This window comes from Rhinolophus sinicus, linkage group LG04 (assembly GCF_036562045.2).
Source record: "Rhinolophus sinicus isolate RSC01 linkage group LG04, ASM3656204v1, whole genome shotgun sequence".
Lineage (NCBI taxonomy): Eukaryota > Metazoa > Chordata > Mammalia > Chiroptera > Rhinolophidae > Rhinolophus > Rhinolophus sinicus.
Window position 1 is genome coordinate 5,894,926 of NC_133754.1, and position 18,444 is coordinate 5,913,369.

An 18,444-nucleotide genomic window follows, 5' to 3' on the forward strand; every position below is an offset into this window, starting at 1 on the left:
TCTCGTTCCCCACATTCCTATGGCTCGTAAATTACTGTCAGAACTGCATGTACTAACCTTGGTCTCCTCAGCAGGAAAATGGGGGTAATATTAAAAGTCCTACTTGTCTCATAGGATTGGTTCAAGAATAAGATGGTAATGTGAAGGTTTTGTAAAGTAGCACATGGCATGAGACACACAAACGCCTGCTGAGACCAGGCAGGTAACATGAATGAAAATAGGAGACCAGGTGTAAGGAAAGGAATAGTAACAGCACAATGAAAAATGGCAACTGACACTAAAAGACCTTATCCAGCTTGTGGACTATGGAAATGGGGGCCCAGGCCCATGGGAAGGCAGTGGCTGCTACTTCATTTTAGCCAATTGTTGCTTTTTGGGCATATGGGGCCTGTGTTACCAGTTCTTCTGATTTCATTTTTAAAGAAGAACCAGAAATCCAGATCTTTAAAAAAATCTCCAAATGTTTAAATTCTGGCAATAAATTCATATTAAAGATACACGTATGCATGTGTGCGCATACACCGTTGTCTGGATGAAACCTGCAGGCCACTGGCTGGCATCCTTTGTTACAGGACAGTCTTAGAACCATATGTAAGTCTGCAATGGGTTAGCTATAGACCTCTGTTTTTAAATCTTGTCACAGAAAACAGACTACACTCAGATTTGCAGACACGTTCTTAGAAATTTATTAAGAACCATTGGAGAACACCGAGAAGTGAAATGTACAAGGAGGTGATGTTGGCTTAATATTGGGAGGAATTTATTGAACTCAGAGGTGCTGAAAATAGGATGGAGCTATACCAAACAAATGCAATACGTGAACCTTGATAAGATCCTACATGGGGCGGAGGGACAAAAAAAAGTACTTTCAGGACAATTGCAGAATTTTAAATAGCGGCTGTATATTAGATGGCATTATTTGATTAATGTTAATTTCTTAGATGTGTTTGATAATAAATAGTCTGCAGTTATATAGGAGAACATTTTTTATTCTTAGGAGATGCATGCTGAAGTATTTAGCATGAAACGTCAGGATGTATACAACTTAGTTTCAGTGATTTAGCCAAAAAAGAGAGAGCGTGTATGTGTGTTAAGAACGAGAGACAGAAGTCAAATCTAGCAGCAAAAATGGTTAATCGATGTGAAGTGTATTCATTGTACTCTTTTCAACTTTTCTGTAGTTTTGAATTTTTTTCTTTAAGTAAGAAAAACATAAGATAGGCTTTCAGATGACGTAAGTGATGAGCTTCCTGCCATGGAAATCATTCAAGTTGATTCATTCAAATGGCTCCGATTTGGAGTGCTGACGTAACGCTGGTTATTGGACTGTACAAATGACTTTCAAGCTCGTTATTAGAGTCAGCTAAGGGCAGGACTCAAAGATAGAAACCTAGGATGCTGTACATTGCTCAGTTCCTCAAGCCATCCATTTTCGTCCCTTTACTTCAATGAGATAATTTATATAAGCCAATTACCAGAGTTCTGGACATATGATATGCATACATCAAATGTTGTTTTTCTTTTAATTTTGAAAAACTTAACCTATGGTCATACTTTGGAACAAGTATTGCATCTCAAAGTACCAACATCTCATTAAAAAACACAAACTAGGAGCACACTGCCGCGGGCTACCCCACCTTGGGGGTCACCAGCTGCGAGGCCCAAGGGCAGGGGCTGCGATGCGGGAGGCGGGCAGGTGGGGGCAGTGAGGGTGCGGGCGGTGAGGGTCGCTCCCACAGCCCTGGCTCGGTGGCTGCAGTAAACGGGCGGGCGAGCGCTGCGGGGGCGCAATGGCATCTCCTGATCTCACGCCCCCTCCTCTTCTCCTGCAACTCGGGCTCGCACCCCGGAGGAGGGCCTTGCAGCTCTCTGGGTCCAACTTCCCAGCCTGAGCCGGGTGAGGAGGAAACTCCTGGCAGGTTTCCGAAGGTTTGCTCTCTGGGTTCGGTATACTCAGTCGCATGTCAAACATCGGCCCCATGGGGGCCAGGAAAAGCAGCTCCCACCTTCTTTTCCACCTGGGAGCAGCCCCTGGATGTCGCTGGTGGTCTTTTAGGGCCCCTCCTGGAGTTGCCCTTTGGTAGCCATTTTCCCCTGCTCGTGGTCTTGACCTCCTGTGACCTCTGGCCCTTGTAGATGCGAACAAAGCGCCCCTGATTTGTGGCTAGTGTGGTGGGCTGTGCATGCACTATCTGCCTGTTCACAGGCCTGCATGTGCCGCGGGTCTTCTCAGAGTCTGGGCCCTGGACTACAGGCCACTCACATCACACTCTTACTGAAGAAGGGCCCAAAGCTGGGTAAGAAAGTGGAAGGCAGCTGTGACCTCTCTGTGAGGTCTCTCCCTGGGTCCTCTCTGCAAGGGAGAGGCCGGCTCAGAGCTCCAGACCCACCAGAAAACCCCTCACCTTGGTGATTGCACGTGAGCACCTGGATCAAACCTCACCTGAAGCTGTCTGGCTTATGTGAGCCCCTATTTATTATGATAATGAACATAATGATAAGTGACTTTTCATGGCCTTTACCATCGGCCAGACCCTTATTCTAACCACGTTACATCTATTAACCTATTTAATTCTCCGAAAAACCCTCTGAGCTATTTCCTATCATTATCCTCATTGCACGGAGAAGGAAATTGAGGCATAGAAAGGTAGAGCAATCTGACCAACGCCACACAGCTTGGGTTGGCAGAGCCAGGAAGCCTGGACCCGGCATCCTGTGTGAGATCCTGCCTCCTGCTTCTGTCATTTACACTTTAAAAAGCCCTGATTCCAGGTGATTCCAGAGGCAACACCACAGGAGAGAGGAAATTAGACATTCCTCCCTTTTCTGGAAACTTTGGTGGCTGCCTGAGGCTCTGTACCATGCAGCGCCTGCTGTCGTCTCCCACCTCACCTCACCTCTCACTGCTGTCCCCACATCACTGCTCCAACCGTATGGACTTCCTCTTCATTTCTCCAACCTGCCAAACTTATTCCTGCCTCAAGGCCTTTGCTCCTGCTGTTTCCTCTGCATAAAGCGCCCCTCCTCTACTCCTCCTGGTTAATTTAACCATGTCCTCAGGGAAGTGGTCCCTGAGCACCTTCTTCCCAACCCCAGTCCAGGTCAATAGAACCCAGACTTCAAGAACACACGCTGGGGAGGTAGTTAGCCTGGATTCAAACCCAGTTCTGTCACTCCTTTCTGTATGACTTTGGGCATTAACTCGACCTCTTTATGACTCAGTTTCCTCATCTATAAAATGGGGTAATGGTGGTACCTGCCTCACAGGTTTGGAGGAGGTTATATGTGCAAAGTGATTAGAACAGTGCTGGACACTTAGTAGTCACCCAGGAAGAAAATTCCTCATCAGCATCAGCCTTATTTTTCTGTGACCACTTGGAGATTTTATTGGTGTTTGTTAAAACAGTGAAGCATTGCAAACCATGAGATGCAATATTTTTCACTGGCAAGTATAAATATTAGTCCATACATGAACTACAATGCTGAATTTGAATATCTTTAAAGTGGAAACTTATCCTTTCATATACTTAATTTTTTCAGCTTTATTGAACTATAATTAACAAAACTGTAAGGTATTTTAAAAAATTAAAAAAAATAGTAGGAATACATTTTGGTGTGGGGGAAGCATTTTCAGTTCCTATCCAATTAAAACTTATCTAGATGAGTTTTTGTATTTAAACCCAGGAGGTACTTTCATACTGATAGTTGAAGAAATTATTTGCGGTTGTCATTTCAGGCCACCCTTGTCAACCCTTGCTCCTGCATAAGAATAAATAAAAAAATATGCCATGTTTCCCCAAAAATAAGACCTCCAAAAGACGCATTAGAGCTGATGGTCCGGCTAGATCTTATTTTTGGTGAAACAGGGTATACAAATTTCAGAACAATAAGATGGCACACAAAGGGACATCAGAACAACATGAAACACTTCGTACAGACACTTAGATAGCGTTGGAAAGTTGCAGCTACAACCTCGCGTGCAGGTGTGGACTCGTCCACCCACAGCTAAGGAGCTTTCTCTCTGGTCGGCCCCTCAGGATGCCTGGCCCGCGGTCAGCATCCGTAACCACAGCGCTCTCTGAGCTCCCTCTCCTGCAGAGCCTCTGCTGTCCTCGCTGGCCAGCTCCACATGGGCACACGTTAGGGTCAGTTGCTGTAACCGTATTGTACGTGGCCTTCTGAAAGCTTTTCCTGGTCCCTGGAGTACTATTCCCATTTGTCTGCCTTGGATCCTGTGTCTGTCTGTCCAGTTCTCACCACCTCTCTAGAAACTACTTTCTCCAGGTGAGCTTTCCTGAGTACATATCCTGGGAACCAGGCTCTGCTCTCCGGAGTTACAGTCACAATTCCTGCCCTTGAGTCAGGCCTGCTGTACTATTCGTGGGGGTTGGGCGAGAATGCAAATGGAGGCCATAGACCATTACAGGTATAAGTGTTTAAGCATTAAAGCAAGCCTATGAACTGTTAAATAAACTATGTTCTGTCCTCCTACCTTGACGAATATACCTCCCTTCACTGCCCTCCAAGCAAAGACCACTAGGAACACACCTGAAGTGGAGCACAGTTGGGTGGACTGACTCATTGCCCTGAGGGAGAGAACACACCCCATGGGAAACCGAGCATCCAAGGGTGTTAGAAAGGACAGGTTAGAGGATTTGGGCTTATGATGGTGATTTGCAGGGAGGGTTCCAGAGGCATGACTGTGCTCAGGATTAAGTGGGTGCTCTGCGGAGGGGGGTAATCCAGCGACTGGTAAAGGCAGTGGTCACCTGTATTAGCCAGGGTAGGGTAGGGGGCTATCGGTCGCCCTTGCAGTTTGCTAACATTCTTGTTTCGGTCTGTGCTCAAATATGAGCACGGAGAGTTCTTGTTTTCTCTTGCTCCATCGTGGTCACAAAGTGGCCTTATCTGGTGCTAGTGTTTTGTGAGGTTGTTTATGCTCAACTGGAGAACACCACGCCCAGATGGGAGTGCCTGGCCAGCTTCTTGTGACACCAGGCCTGGCTGAGGGGGGTCCCTGCATGATGACATGGAGGGCCAGGCTTGCGTCTGGAAGTCTGAGACTGCTCAGTGTTCTGTCCCAGACGCGGCCGTGGGCAGAGCCATCTCCACTCGCCTGTCTCCCCCTCCCGGCTCCTTCCTTCCCTGGATCTGTCTCACGCTAGGAACGGCCCACCACCCAGGAGCACGCACCTCCCGCCCCCTATTTCCAAGCTGACCCGTGGCCACCACGTGGGTCGGGAGGTCTGCACACGGGCAGTGGGTGCATGTTCAAGGCGGTGAACTCAGGGCAGAGTTCCTGCAGGCCTGGGAAGCAGGCTCAGGGCTGTTCGGGTAGAGAACCCCAAGGTTCTGGGTGCCGGGGACATAATCTGAGAGTTGGCTCAGGGTGGGCTCATTCCTTTGCTCCTGCAGCCTTCTCGCCCCCTGGGGAAAGGCACAGCCAGAAGGGGATCAGAGGGAGCCCATGCAGGTGCAGGGTCCCGGAGCCTCCTGCCCAGGTCTAAGAGGCTCTGCCTCCAGCTGCCTCCCAGCCTGGGCACATTCATGATGCTGACCCCTCGTCTGGCAGGACTTCCACTCCTGGTCTCTTCTCGCTTGCCCAGTTCTATGTCACTCGTACTGTGGTGTTTATAGTCACTCAGCACTCGTGCACACACGTTAACACAACCTCATGTGAAATGTGCAAACTGTTCAATGTTCAGTGCTATTTCTATGTCCTCTGGCTGGGACAGAACGATCAAAGGGAGAAAGGCAGGAGGTGAGCTGGAGGGGCCGGAGCTCAGGGTCTTGGGGGCAGGGGAAGGTGAGGATTTGGCTCTCACTTGGAATTAGATCGGAAACAAAACTAACACTTCAACAAAATCACTCTGGCTGCTGTGTTAAGAAGACTGCAGGAGAGCAAGGGTCAGGTTGGCCAGTTGGAACTCTAAAGCAATAATGGAGGTGAGAGGAGGACGCTGGCAGTGGGGGGACGGGAAGTGGTGGGACTCTGGATGCATTTTGGAGGTAGAGCTGACATGACTTGCTGATGGGTGGGATGTAGGGAGTGAGAGAGAGAAGAGTCAGGGAGGACAGCAGAGTTGATGGCTTGAGCTGGACCTGCCATTCACTGAGTCCAGAAACCCAGGGGAGTAATGGCTTTGAGGGTGATTGGGACACAGGTCTGCACAGGTGAAATCTGGGCTATCTATCAGACGCGTGGTGATGTCCAATCAGATCTCTGGTTTGAAGTTCAAGGGACAAAACTGGACTGGATAAAAATTTGGGAGTCTGTTTTTCCATCTATGGCTTCCTCACATGTTTATAAAATTAAATGAGCTCACTCAGGTAAAAAAAAAAAATCTCAGAAATGTCCCTCACAGCCTCTGTGAAGTTGCCAAAAATACCACTGCTGTTTAGAATCTAAAAAGGATGGTTTAGTGGAAAGAAAAAAAAGCCTTTGACACCAGACAGACCTGTTGCAATCTTGCTCTGCCACATAATAGCTGGGTGACCTTGAGCAAGTTACTCAACATCTCTGAACTTCTCCATTTGAAAAATGGCCATTAGGCTGTGCATCTCCAGGGCTGTGTGAGGTTAAAATCTGGTAATGGATATACAGTTCACTTGGATACAGCTGAGAAGTGCTGGAGGGTGTGAGCTCTTCCCCCAGACAGAGACTACATGGTATTTATAGCAAGTGGTTCCCCGGTGATGAAGTTTTCCTTGCAAGTGTGGCGCTGCTCGCTGGTGTCAGGACGAGCCCCACGGGAGCGTGGCGGGCGGGAGAACCCGGCTCCCACTTCACACGCTCTTCACAGTGTGAAGCTGGGCTCCGCCATGTGTGTTAAGTTGAATTCTTTCTCATTTTGTGTAGCTTGGCTGTTTAAATCTAGAGACTGTTTTTGGCATTTAAACATTTAAAATTATGCATGGTTTCTGGGGGAAATCCCAAAGGCATTAAAGGTTCTGCCTACAGAGATGAGTCCTGAATATTGATGAGCGCTTTTCTTCAGCAACTGTGATATTGCAGAGTCCGGCCAGCGTTGTTAAAGGATTACAGTCAGGACCCTGGAAACAGAATATTCCATCCCAGCTTAACAAGGAGATCTCTTGACCGGCCACCAGTAAAATCTCATATTAATATAAAAACACTGCTTTTTTTTTTTTTTAACATGGGCTTGAATTTCGGCAGTCATGAGTCTCTTTCTAACTGGCTTGATTCCTGACTAAGGGCCCCACACAGCCCAAACAAGGAGAGGCAGTGGGGTGTGTTTACCCCAACCCCCAGAGTAATTCTCTCCCAGTGACTGCATCTCTCTCTTGGTACTGTGTTTCCTCTAAAACAAGACCGGATCTTATATTAAGTCTTTCTCCAAAAGATGCATTAGGGTTTATGTTCAGGGGATGTCATCCTGAAAAATCATGCTAGGGCTTATTTTCCAGTTAGGTCTTATTTTCAGGGAAACACGGTAAAGTCACGTGTCCTTTTACTCTGCCTCTGTCTTAGCCTCTTCTTGAGATCTGGGAATACCTGTACCCCAGACCTGCAAGGCCCACCCTTCCATCCCCCCTCTGAATGGGTTCCACTAGTCGGTGGCATTCTGACTCAGCTTAAGAATATCTTATGCCCAGACTGGACACCAGCCCCTGAGTGTCCCCAAGGAAACGCTGGGTTCCAATGGGTCTTTTCCTGCCAAATGCTTCTTGTTTGGCTCTGTCAGTAGGAGAATTTTCAGCAGAGCCGTGTCCTGTGGCTTGAGTTTTGCAGGATCTCTGCTATATTGGGAATAGACTGCGGGAGCACAGGCAGAGGCAGAGGGGCCAATGGGATGCTAGAGCAGCAATCTGGGACAGAGATGGTAATTCCAGAACGCGGGCTCAAAGCAGGATGGGAGCAGTGGGGGTGCTTGGGAATGATCGGATCCGGATACATTTTAAAGGAAAAGAAGAAAGAATTTGTTCATAGATTGGCTGTGGGGTTTGAGAAAAAAATCTGAGACTAGTGTGACAGCAGGTGTGGGGCTGAGCAACTGGACGAGGAATGGCCAGTAACCAAGATGGAGAAGACAGCGACGCAGATGGGGCAGGGCGGTGGGGACTAGCATGGGTGCAGTTCAGGACATACGACCTTCGAGATGTCTGTTAGACATGTACGGGAAGGCATCGAGGAAGCAGGTAAATGTGTGACCCTGCAATTCAGGGGAGAAACGTGTGGGCTGGGGATGTAAATTTGGGAGTCTGCAGCATTTATATACACACTTAAAGTGGCCAGAGCTCACCAAGGTTGTGGTTGCTGGCTGAGAGAAGACAAAGGATATCTCTGGGGTACTCCAACATTAGGGGGTTGGGGAGATACAGAGAAACCAGAAGAGGAGACTGAGATAGAGCAACAGTGAGCTCCAGGAAAACCTGGAGAGCATGAAGTTCCAGAAGCCAGAAGAAGGAAGTGTTTCCAAGTGGAGGGAGGGAGCAGCTGTGTCAAATGCAGGGAGGCAGGGAAGAGCAGGGACGAGCACCAACCACTGGGTTTGCAATGTGAGGTCACTGGTGGCAGGATCAGATTGGTGAGAGGTGTGGGCAAAGGTCTTAATATGGGGGACCCATGAGGGAGCGAGAGGAGAGGAAATAGGGGAGGGGAATACAGACTACTCTGTTGAGAAGTTTAATGACATAAGGAGGAGTGAAGTGGGGTGATAGCTGTATGGGAAATGGAGCTGAGAAGGAGGAGGTAGCTGTTGAATGCGAATGGGAGCGATTCAGTACAGGGAGAATGGATGATGCAGGCGAGAGGGAGAAATGGCTGGAGACAGGTTCCTGGGAGGGGGAGGGCATTGCTATGGTCGGAATGTGCCTCCCACCCCCAAATTCAGACGTTGGAATCCTAATGTCCAAGGTGATGGTTTGGGAGGTGTGGCTTTGGGAAGGTGCTGAAATCACGAGGTTGGAGCCCTCATGAGTGGGATCACTACTCTTTTAAAAGGGACCCCACAGGGCTTTCTGGCCCTTTCCACGTATCAGGATACAGTAAGTTGGCAACTCAGAAGAGGGCTCTCACCAGATTCCAACCATGCTGGAACCCTGATCTCAGACCTCCAGCCCCCAGAATGGTGAGCAATACATTTGTGCTGTTTCTAAGCCACCCAGGCTGTGGGTGGGTGTTTTGACATAGCAGCCCGAATGGTCTAAGGCAGGCATAGAAGACAATCCTGAGTTGGGTCTCTCAGGGAAACCAGAAGCGCTGGCCCCCGCTGAGAGGGAGGGGCCGGACAAGGTATGAGTTTGGAGGGGAGAGCATCCAGGGGGAGGGGAGGCCCAGGGCAATGGGGAGAGTGGCCGGTCACACTGAGGGCCCACGGGGCACGGTGGTAATCCCAGTGTGTGCTTTTCTCCAACCACGGTCAGCTGCCTGATGGCAGTTTTCAGGTAGGTGGAGAGTTGGATTTTGCCAAGTGAGACTGACTAGTGAAGAGGGGAAAGGTAATTTTGAGGGCATGTGAGGGAGTGAACTTGATTGATGATAGATTTTAGTGATTGGCTGTGGGATTTAATAAAGGTAAGGAGGGGAAGAGGGTAAGTGGAGGTGAGGGACAATGAAAAGGAGTAAGGTCGTTGGATTTTAAACTTACATGTCGATGCTAAAATACAGTAGCGTTCTTCTGTTTGTTTTGGGCACTCAGAGCAATCAGCGTAGCTGAAAAAGCATGGACTTTGCAGCCACACGGACACAAGCTCAGTTTTTCGGCTGAGTAACTTAAGACAGGCTTCACCAAGCCTCATGTTTTCTTCCGTAACACAGGGCCCTCTTTCTTCCCTTGCAGGGTTATGTGAGGTGTCATTTCAAAGACACACATGGTGGGCTGCAATGGGTGGCATGGACCACGGGGTCCCAGTATCCTTTCCAGGCTGGAGGAGCCCCATTTTTTCTGAAACAAGCTCCCATGTCCTCACGAACCAGCAGTGAAAATATTTAAATGAGTATGCAAATTACTTAAGCCATTACATTATTATTCACATTCATGAGTATTCATAATTAATTGATTAATTATTTAAATCACATTCTGAAGCGGGTGATTGATGAGAAGCTAGTTTTTAAAAACTAGAAAGCAGTATAAGGAGAAGGAAAGGATAAAAGAAAAAGAAAAGATCGGGGGAAAAAACAGATCAAAGGAGATGAAAGTTAGTGACGGGAAGGAAGGGCAGAGGGGCGGAGGCCTCAGATGGGACTTTGCACACGGAAGCCTCCTGGTAGAGGCCTGTCATTAACCCATGACTCAGCTTGTCTCTCGCTTTGGCTCTGAGGCCTCCCTGCATTCAGTTTGGATGGAGAAGAGGCAGGAATTAGATAACAGGCTGTTCATCAGGTGTTGGACTTCATTCCAAGGACCAGGGTCATGGGTTGCACTTCAAGATAAGGTCTTTCTTAGATAAAAGGGAAGAAAATGCTCGCGGGGCAGAGAGTTGTTTGCTCTGGAGGCATTTGTGCTTTGAATATTATTGGTTGGCAGGTGTAGATGAGAGTAACACCTGGGAGCTCCCAGCCTGTCGTGGGGAGGTCAGGGGTGCAGAGGGCTGGTTGGGGTGCAGTTATGGAGCACTAATTGCTTGGTTGGGGCACTTAGGGCTGTATTTAGGGGTGTTAGTATGGTCTGCCACTCTGTTCCTTTTTATTTATTCCTAGTTGTCTTCAGGGGAGTGTCTTCAGGGCAGAGGGTCCCCCTAAAGCGTGGCCCACCTGGGGGTGCCTGAGAGAAAATCTTCACAAAAGATGAACCATATGGAGGCAGATGGTAGGAGTGTCAGTGATCCCACAGGGGACAAGAGGAACAATGTAGGCACGGCAGGGAGAATTGCACATGTCGCCCCCTCCTCGAGCCACCTCTCGTCTTCCCCTTTACCTACCCGCACCCAGCTGGAACGCTGCTCCTCCACCGGGCATAGGACAGTCCTTAGGGTCGCGTTCTGCCACCCGTGGCTACTCCCCTCCCACTCCTCCTGCAGGGACTGCTCTGGACTTCACTCTGTCTCTGTAACTTAGGCCCCGTCAATGGGTCAAGCCAGTTTCAGATTTGTCTGGAGACTGAATGGCTCTTTCAGTCTGCACCAGGTTCCTGAAATGTCTCCCTTTATAGCAACACTGACCTTTTAAAAATGGGTTCCAGGACCTCTCAGTACGAAGACAACTGGAGTGTTTTGCGTTGACCGGAGCTAAAGCAACAGCACGAAGTCCGATTCCTGGGCCAGGTGCACCTGTGCACTGATGTGTCCCTTTGCCTTGGACCAGAGGTCACCTCCAGGCTTGGTGGGCAATTTTCATAGACTCCTGAGATGGGCACCTTCTACAGGGGCTCCCTGGGGTCTCCTGGCATTCACACCTAGTGTCACCCCCGCCCCTTGAGTGGGATGGACTTAGCAACTTGTTTCTAATGCATAGAATCCTATGTCACTTCTGTGATTAGGTCAAAGACTGACTGCTGGCCCTCCTGCCCTCTCTTGCTTTTCTCTTTGAGAAAATACTGCTGCCATCTTGTGAGGAGCCCTATGGAGGACCCATGTGGCAAGGAACTGAGGGAGGCCTTTGGCCAACAGCCAGCAAGGAACAGAAGCCCTCAGCCCTTCAGCCTGTGAGGGACCAGTCCTGCCAACAGCCACCTGGGATTGCCTGCTTCCCTAGCTGAACTTTGATCAGCTGCAGTCCCAGCTGGAACCTTAATTGTACTTTATGAGAGCCCGTGAGCAGAATCCCCCAGCTAAGCTGAGCCTAGATTCCTGGCCCACAGAAACTGGGGTACAACAAACTTGTGTTGTTTTAAGCCACTGTGTTTGGGGGAAATGTGTTAAGCAGCCCTAGATAACACTGCAGCTGTTGTTGCCTGTTTAGCCCACATAGCTGCTTCTCTCTGAGGGCATCTGCTGCCCACAGGAGCAGGCTTGGCCATGTACGTGGCAGCCCACAAGTGCCCTGGAATTCATGGCCCTAGGAGATGGCAGCCAATGAGGTATGGCAGTCAGCAGATAGATATTCCAGCTTCCTAATCCTCGGGGCACAATTCTACACAGTCTCTCAGAGGACCTGGGGGCCGAGCCCCACTTGCCTACAGAGGTAACCTGTTCACAAAAGCACCCTTTATTGGCGTCCTTCCCCTACCGCTTACCATGCTCCCTGGGATCACCACCCAAACAATCCACTAGCATCCAAATCCTTTTTCAGGGACTATTTTTGGAGGATACCAAACTCAGATGAAGCCTCTCTCCAGCACTTTCCAAAAGTTCTCCTAAGGATGTAAAATAGTATTCAACCCACCATCTAAGGCAATAGCAAGTGTCCAGACCAGGGCGAGGAGGGGCAGGGATGGCTGCAGCGCTTCTGCAGCTTCTGTCTCCTCAGTCATTTCATACATCTCCATGATTCTAAGAGTCCTGGGACTTGTGACAACGACAGCTACCCCACACAAGATAAGATTCAGAGTTTAGAATCCAGATGTCCCAGGCCATCAAATAGTGGAGCTGTGTGATTGGTCTCAAAAGATCCCGTGAATGTTGATGCCAAAAACAGGGGGGCTGATGGTTCCTGTCTCTCCTGCCGAGCCTTCTGTCGCTTATGTCACCAGTTGGCTCAGCTCTGGTCACAGTCCCATTACCCTGCCGCCCTGACTACTAAAATCATAGACCTTTTTCTCCTCAGGTCATCTCTGGCTTGGGTCTTGAGGATTAGTTGAAAGGAGCTTACTGTCAGAACTACATAATATGAGGGAAGGTTGAAAATACTTTCTGGGATGAGTTGGTGGGAACCGAGAAGGCAGCCCTGAAACTACATTGCCCCTTTTGGGATAGACACTGGGTGTCACACTAGCCCAGTGGTTCTCACCTGGGGGTGATTTTGTCATCCCTCCAGCGCCCCACCCCGACATTGGGCAATAGCTGGAGACATCTGTGATTGTCACAATGTGGGGGGAGGCATGTCGTGGGGAGAGGCCGGGATGCTGCTAAACATCCTGCAATACATGGGACAGCCCGACAAGAAAGGCTTATGCAGCAACAGATGTTAATAGTGCAGGGGCTCAGAATCCTTCAACACCACAGCAGTCGCTTTAAAAATACAAGTGGAAGGAGGCTGGTTTGGGTGTAATGCTCTTTACAAGTGAAATCAATTTAGAAGTTAAAAAGCAAAGTTGTTTCTTTTTTTTAAAGGCAGAAGCTAGGAAGCAGCCGTGTCCGGGGAGGCAGTGAGTTCAGTGGTAGGCGGCATGGCTGCAAAGTCAGACGGCTGCGAGCTGGACGCCAGGGCCTGTGCTTCCGAGCTCTGTGACCTTGAACAAATGACTCCACCTCTCTAAAGATCAGTGTCCTCATTTGTAAAATAGATGTAGTCATGGGGCCTGCCTCAGCGGGTTGTGACAATTAAATGAAGGGAGTGAGTCAAGCACTTGGTACAAAGCGTAGCATTCAGGAAGCACCTAGTAATTGGAGGCAGAGAGAGCAGCAGGAAGCTGGGGCCTGGAATCCAAGCGCTGAGGGGACACCGCAGGACTGAGAAAGGGGAGGTTCCATTCTCAAAACTATGCGGTGTCAGGATGGAGTCCTTTCTGAAATCCTGCTTGTGAAATCACCACAGAACTTTCCCTACCACCCAGAATTTTGCTGTCTAAATTCCTGCTGGTTTTGGTTTTCGTTTTTTCAGTATTTGTTTCTTGACTGTACATAAACAATCCCTGGTTGGGCCTGCGGAGGCCTTCACACCAAGGAAAGCTTTCTCAGCAGGAGCTGTAGCTCAGACACAGAGGCCGCAGAGCGTGCCTCCCTCCCCGCCTTCCCCACTGTGCTTACGAGATGCTTTGGGTTACCTCGGGAAAGCAGCCTGCGCAAATAAAGCGGCCCAAGACAAATAAACGCTGACCCTGCTTGGTCTAATATGCAAGGCATTCGGCCACAGGAGAAGAATGAGTCCTCACAGACAGGGAGGTCTCCTGGATGCATCTGGTAGCTGGCTCCTGAGAGAGACACAGAGAGGTGGAGGAGTGAGGGGTTGGGGAGAGAGAGAGAGACAGAGAGAGAGAGAGAAGGGAGAGGAGGAGGGGGAGGAGGAGGGAGAAGAAGAAAAGGCGGGAGGGAGATGTATGAGCCAGAGGGAAGTCACAGTCTTTTACAGCCTAATCTCAGAAATGACACTTCATCACTTCTGCCGTTCGCTGTCTGTTAGAAGCCAGTCACTAGGTCCGGCGGACACTCCGGGGAGGATTTCACCCAGAGGCATCACTGCCAGGAGCCATTTTCCGAGCAGCTTGCCACAGGTGCTGCACGTGTGACGTACTCTGTGTAGACACACTCCTTGCCGGCAGGGGCTTGCATCGCCGTGTACCTGGGAGCTTGTGGGGCAACTGACATGTTCAGAGGATTTACACTGAACAAAAAGAGTGGTTCTGGTCTGTGGGCCCTGCAAACTGTCGAGGAATATGGAGTCTCTACAATCTATTCATTTGGCCCATTTTATCTCGAAGGTACTGTATTAGTTTCCTATTGCTGCTGTGACAAATTACCACAAACTCAGTGCCTTGCGGCCAGAAGCCCTCAGTGAGTTCCAGTGGCTAACATCAAGTTACTGGCACGGCTGGTTCCTTCTGGAAGCGCTGGAGAAGAATCTTTCCTTGCCTTTTCCAGCTTCTACAGGCTGCCTGTGTTCCTTGGCTCCTGGCCTCTCCTCTGTCCCCAAAGTGCATCGCTCCAGCTTCTGCTTCTGTTACCAGGTCGCCGTCCTCCTGGCCTGGTTCTTTCTCCGTCCTTCTTCTCGGGGCCCAGCTGAAGAATCTCCCCATCCCAAGGTCCTGAACATCATCACATCTGCAAATTCCTTTGGCCCTGTAAGGTATTATTTGCAGGTTCCGAGGATCAGGGTTGGGGTAACTTTTGGGGGTCATGCTTCAGCCTCCCACACTTACATCACTGAGATACCCAACTAACCGGTCTTCCTGTCTTCCTCCACTGCTGTGATCGTCACATTCTCCAAAAACACCAGCTGCGGCCCCTCCCTGCTTATTGAATACAGTCCAGTCCGGTAACCTGGTGGTGGTGTTACTTGCTTCATGGATGGCTCCTGGATCCTTTCTGCCCTTCTCCTGCAAGCTGTTTCCAAGGCTCCTTTGCCAACTGTTCTGGCTGGGTTTGCCCACAGTGTCTCCGTAGAAGCTCTGTTCTCCCTCGAGGCTCCAGCTCCCACCAGACAGATCTCCCTCCCTGCACCCAGCACCTTTGAGGGTGCCCCCCTCCTCCCGGCTCTTAGGCTCTACCCCTGTATGTGTAGCAGCTTCCTGCTGGTGTTAATTCCAAGATAGCTTCACCATCCTCTCGTTGCCTTGGTAACTATTAATAGTTACCATCCGCCAACACCCCTGTAATAACTAATTCCTCATTAAATTCTTTCTATTGGTCTACTGGCGTAGTTCAGACTGACAGATATGCTGGTTTTCGGTTTGCCTCAAACTGTCCAACTTTATCTCTCAGATACTTTTATTCTAGCTAAACCAAACCAAACCACATGTTGTTCAAATATACTTTTCTGCTTCAGGAAGTGTATGCTCAAGGCATTCCTTCTGTACAGAACACCCCTCCCCCATTCTCGGCTTTGCTCATCAAAATATTTCTCTTTCCACTTGCCCTTGATTTTCCTTCTGTAGTGAGGTAGCAATGAACTGTTACAACGTGTGCAATGTTTGATCACACACCCGCCTTGCATGGAAGACATCTGTTCGGGTCATAAGCTCCCGCCATTTTACAGTCCACACAGCGAATAGGTATTCATCAAATGTGTTATTTAATCAAATGAATGTTGGAAGTCTAATCATGGGGATGACTCTTACTACGATTCTCTATTAGATAAGAGGTGATCCGTTTTTATTTTACTCTTATTAGCTATTTTTACTCAAAGCTGGAAAAACAAACCCTATGTCTTACAATGACAAAACTTCTCTCCATTCTCTCATTTTCGTGAGTGTAAATTATCTGAGTCTCAATTTCCCAATCAAAATATTAGGATCTTTATCCCAGAAGAGCTAGGTGAAAAAGCACGATGGAAATGTAAGCTGTTTCTGTCATCGTCACAGTGATGAGTCGGCATAGACTATTTTCTTGTCTATTAGTAGTGGATCCAATCAGTCTGCAGCCCAACAAAGTCCTCTGTCCATCACCTTGTGTGACCAGCTGCAGAGAGGATCAATGTTTTCCGTTTCTGTGAGTGGGGAAATGACTCTTCAGGCAAAGACACCTGAGCCTGTCACAGACGTAAGACAGGCCACATTGACCAGGCTGCCTAAACCAGACCAGGAAAGTGGCGACAGGAACATAATGACTTAGGTGGGTATCCTTACCTATCAAGTGTCCATGAGCAGGTCAAGTACCCTAACAACGCCTGGGGTCCATTCTTCTCTTCATGCTCGGCTGCCTGGGTGCAATCCCAGGTACCCTCAGTGACAGTGACACCCATTCATCAAGAAGTAGACGCAAGCTTGGGCCCCATCCTTCCCTGATAGCACCAGTGTTCAGCCAGACAGTGTTCTTCACGATTCCCCAAAGTATGGTCAGCTCTGTCAGCGCCTAACAGCAGGGCTACAGGTGTAAGGGGCTTCCTGGAGATACTTGAAAATCTGTGGTGGTGTCCCAAGCGGACTCACGTAACAAAAGGTGGCATCTCCACCCTGGAAAAGAAGGGCAGCCACTGAGAATGTGCTCCCTACGACCTTCTTTAAGACCATGGCTTTCCAAAAGGTGACTCATGTGTAGATCACCCCAAACCTGCCCTCCTGAGAAACATCACACCCCAAGATGCAGAACTTTTAAATTGCTAGGTAGGCCTTCCTCCGAACACTCTTGCTTGCAAAACTGCTTTTGAGGAGCAGATTTTCCCGGTCTGGAATTCATCTTTATGTTTGCAAACACTCATCTGGGGGTGGGATGTGGAGTGGGAAGGAGAGTGGTGGGCGATTGCAAACATGCGGGACTTCCCCCTTTAAATGGTGGTGGCACGACCATTTCCTGTTATGTCTTCACGTGGCCACAGGATGGCAATGTTTAGGAATGTTACTGTTACTTCTGGGTGACTATTTAGATCCTAATTTGGAGCCTAAGCAAGGCACACAAGTGACAGGTGATATGTGTAGAACCAAGAGCTTCCAAACCAGAAACAAGAGGAAGAAAAGAAGGGTCATTTATTACAAGACTTATACAAAATCCAAATAAAAGTATTGTGAGTTGTATGCTGGAGTGCACTGAAGTGAAAATGGAACGTGGCTGATCCTGCCATGTAGTTACGGGCAGGTTCCGGAAGCCCATTTTACCCTAAGGATGTGTTTCATGCTGAATCAGGGCCATCTCCCCCCACTGGGAAGCACTTCCACAACTTTGATCACACAACAGATTCGGGACCTCCATGTGTAATACAGTCAGGTCTGGAGGTTTCCCACTAGATTGGAAGCTCCCTGAAGGCAGGAGCCACATTTTCTTTATCTATTTCCCCAGCACCAAGGATGAAGTCTGAAAAACAACCTGGGCTCATTGCATGGCAAATAAATGACTCACTGACTCAAATATTATCTGTATTTAGGAACAAACGTTCCTATAGTTCAAGTTGTCCAAGAATGAGCCCCAAAGGTGAGATTTGAACTGAATTTTGAAGAAAAATCAAAGGAAAGAGGGCCAGGGATGGTGTGGTACATGTAACCCCTCCCCACTTACCTCACCCAACCCTGAGCCTGAGGAAGAGGACATTTTGGGTCTGGGGAGAAGCAGAAGTGAATGTGTGTGGTGGAAATGTGCCAGGTGGACAGATAGGTTCAGGGCTGGTAACAGCATGGGAGGAAAAACAAGGGATTATGGTAAATATACTGGAAAAGTAGACCAAAGTCGTGAATTTGGGGAGTTTTTAAATGATGCTAAGGGCTTTTCTTCTTGAGTCTCTCTATTTCCTCCCAGTGATTGTCCGAATTTGGGGTTGGGCAGAGTGAAGCAGCTGTCTGCTTGATTTGCCCAGGAGACTGTTGGAGAGGAATGAGAAAAGGTGATCAGCTGACCCCACACTCTGGAGGCAGGAGCAAGCATTCTGACCTGCTCTCGCTGCAGGAAGGCCCCGGGTGGTGGCCTTGGGTGGTAGATCCCATGTGGCAACCCCAGGTGACTCTCCCAGCTTCCCTGTCCCTGTGACTCAAACAGAGGCTGTTTGCAGCTCCACTGCCCCCTCCCTCCCATGATGGCCTCTGGGGGCCCAGAGGAGACTGCATCGTTTTGTGACTTCAGAAGTGGAAGGCAGAGGAACGGGAGCCGTCCTGCCAGCAGGAGTTGGCTCGATCAGACAGGGCCCCTGGCAAGGCTGCTGCTGAGTATGGATGAATCCAGAAGTCATCGGCCCCCTGGGAAACATGCTGGTCATGGGTCAGACTCTCACACACAAATTCAAAAGATGCTTTTACTTTGGTT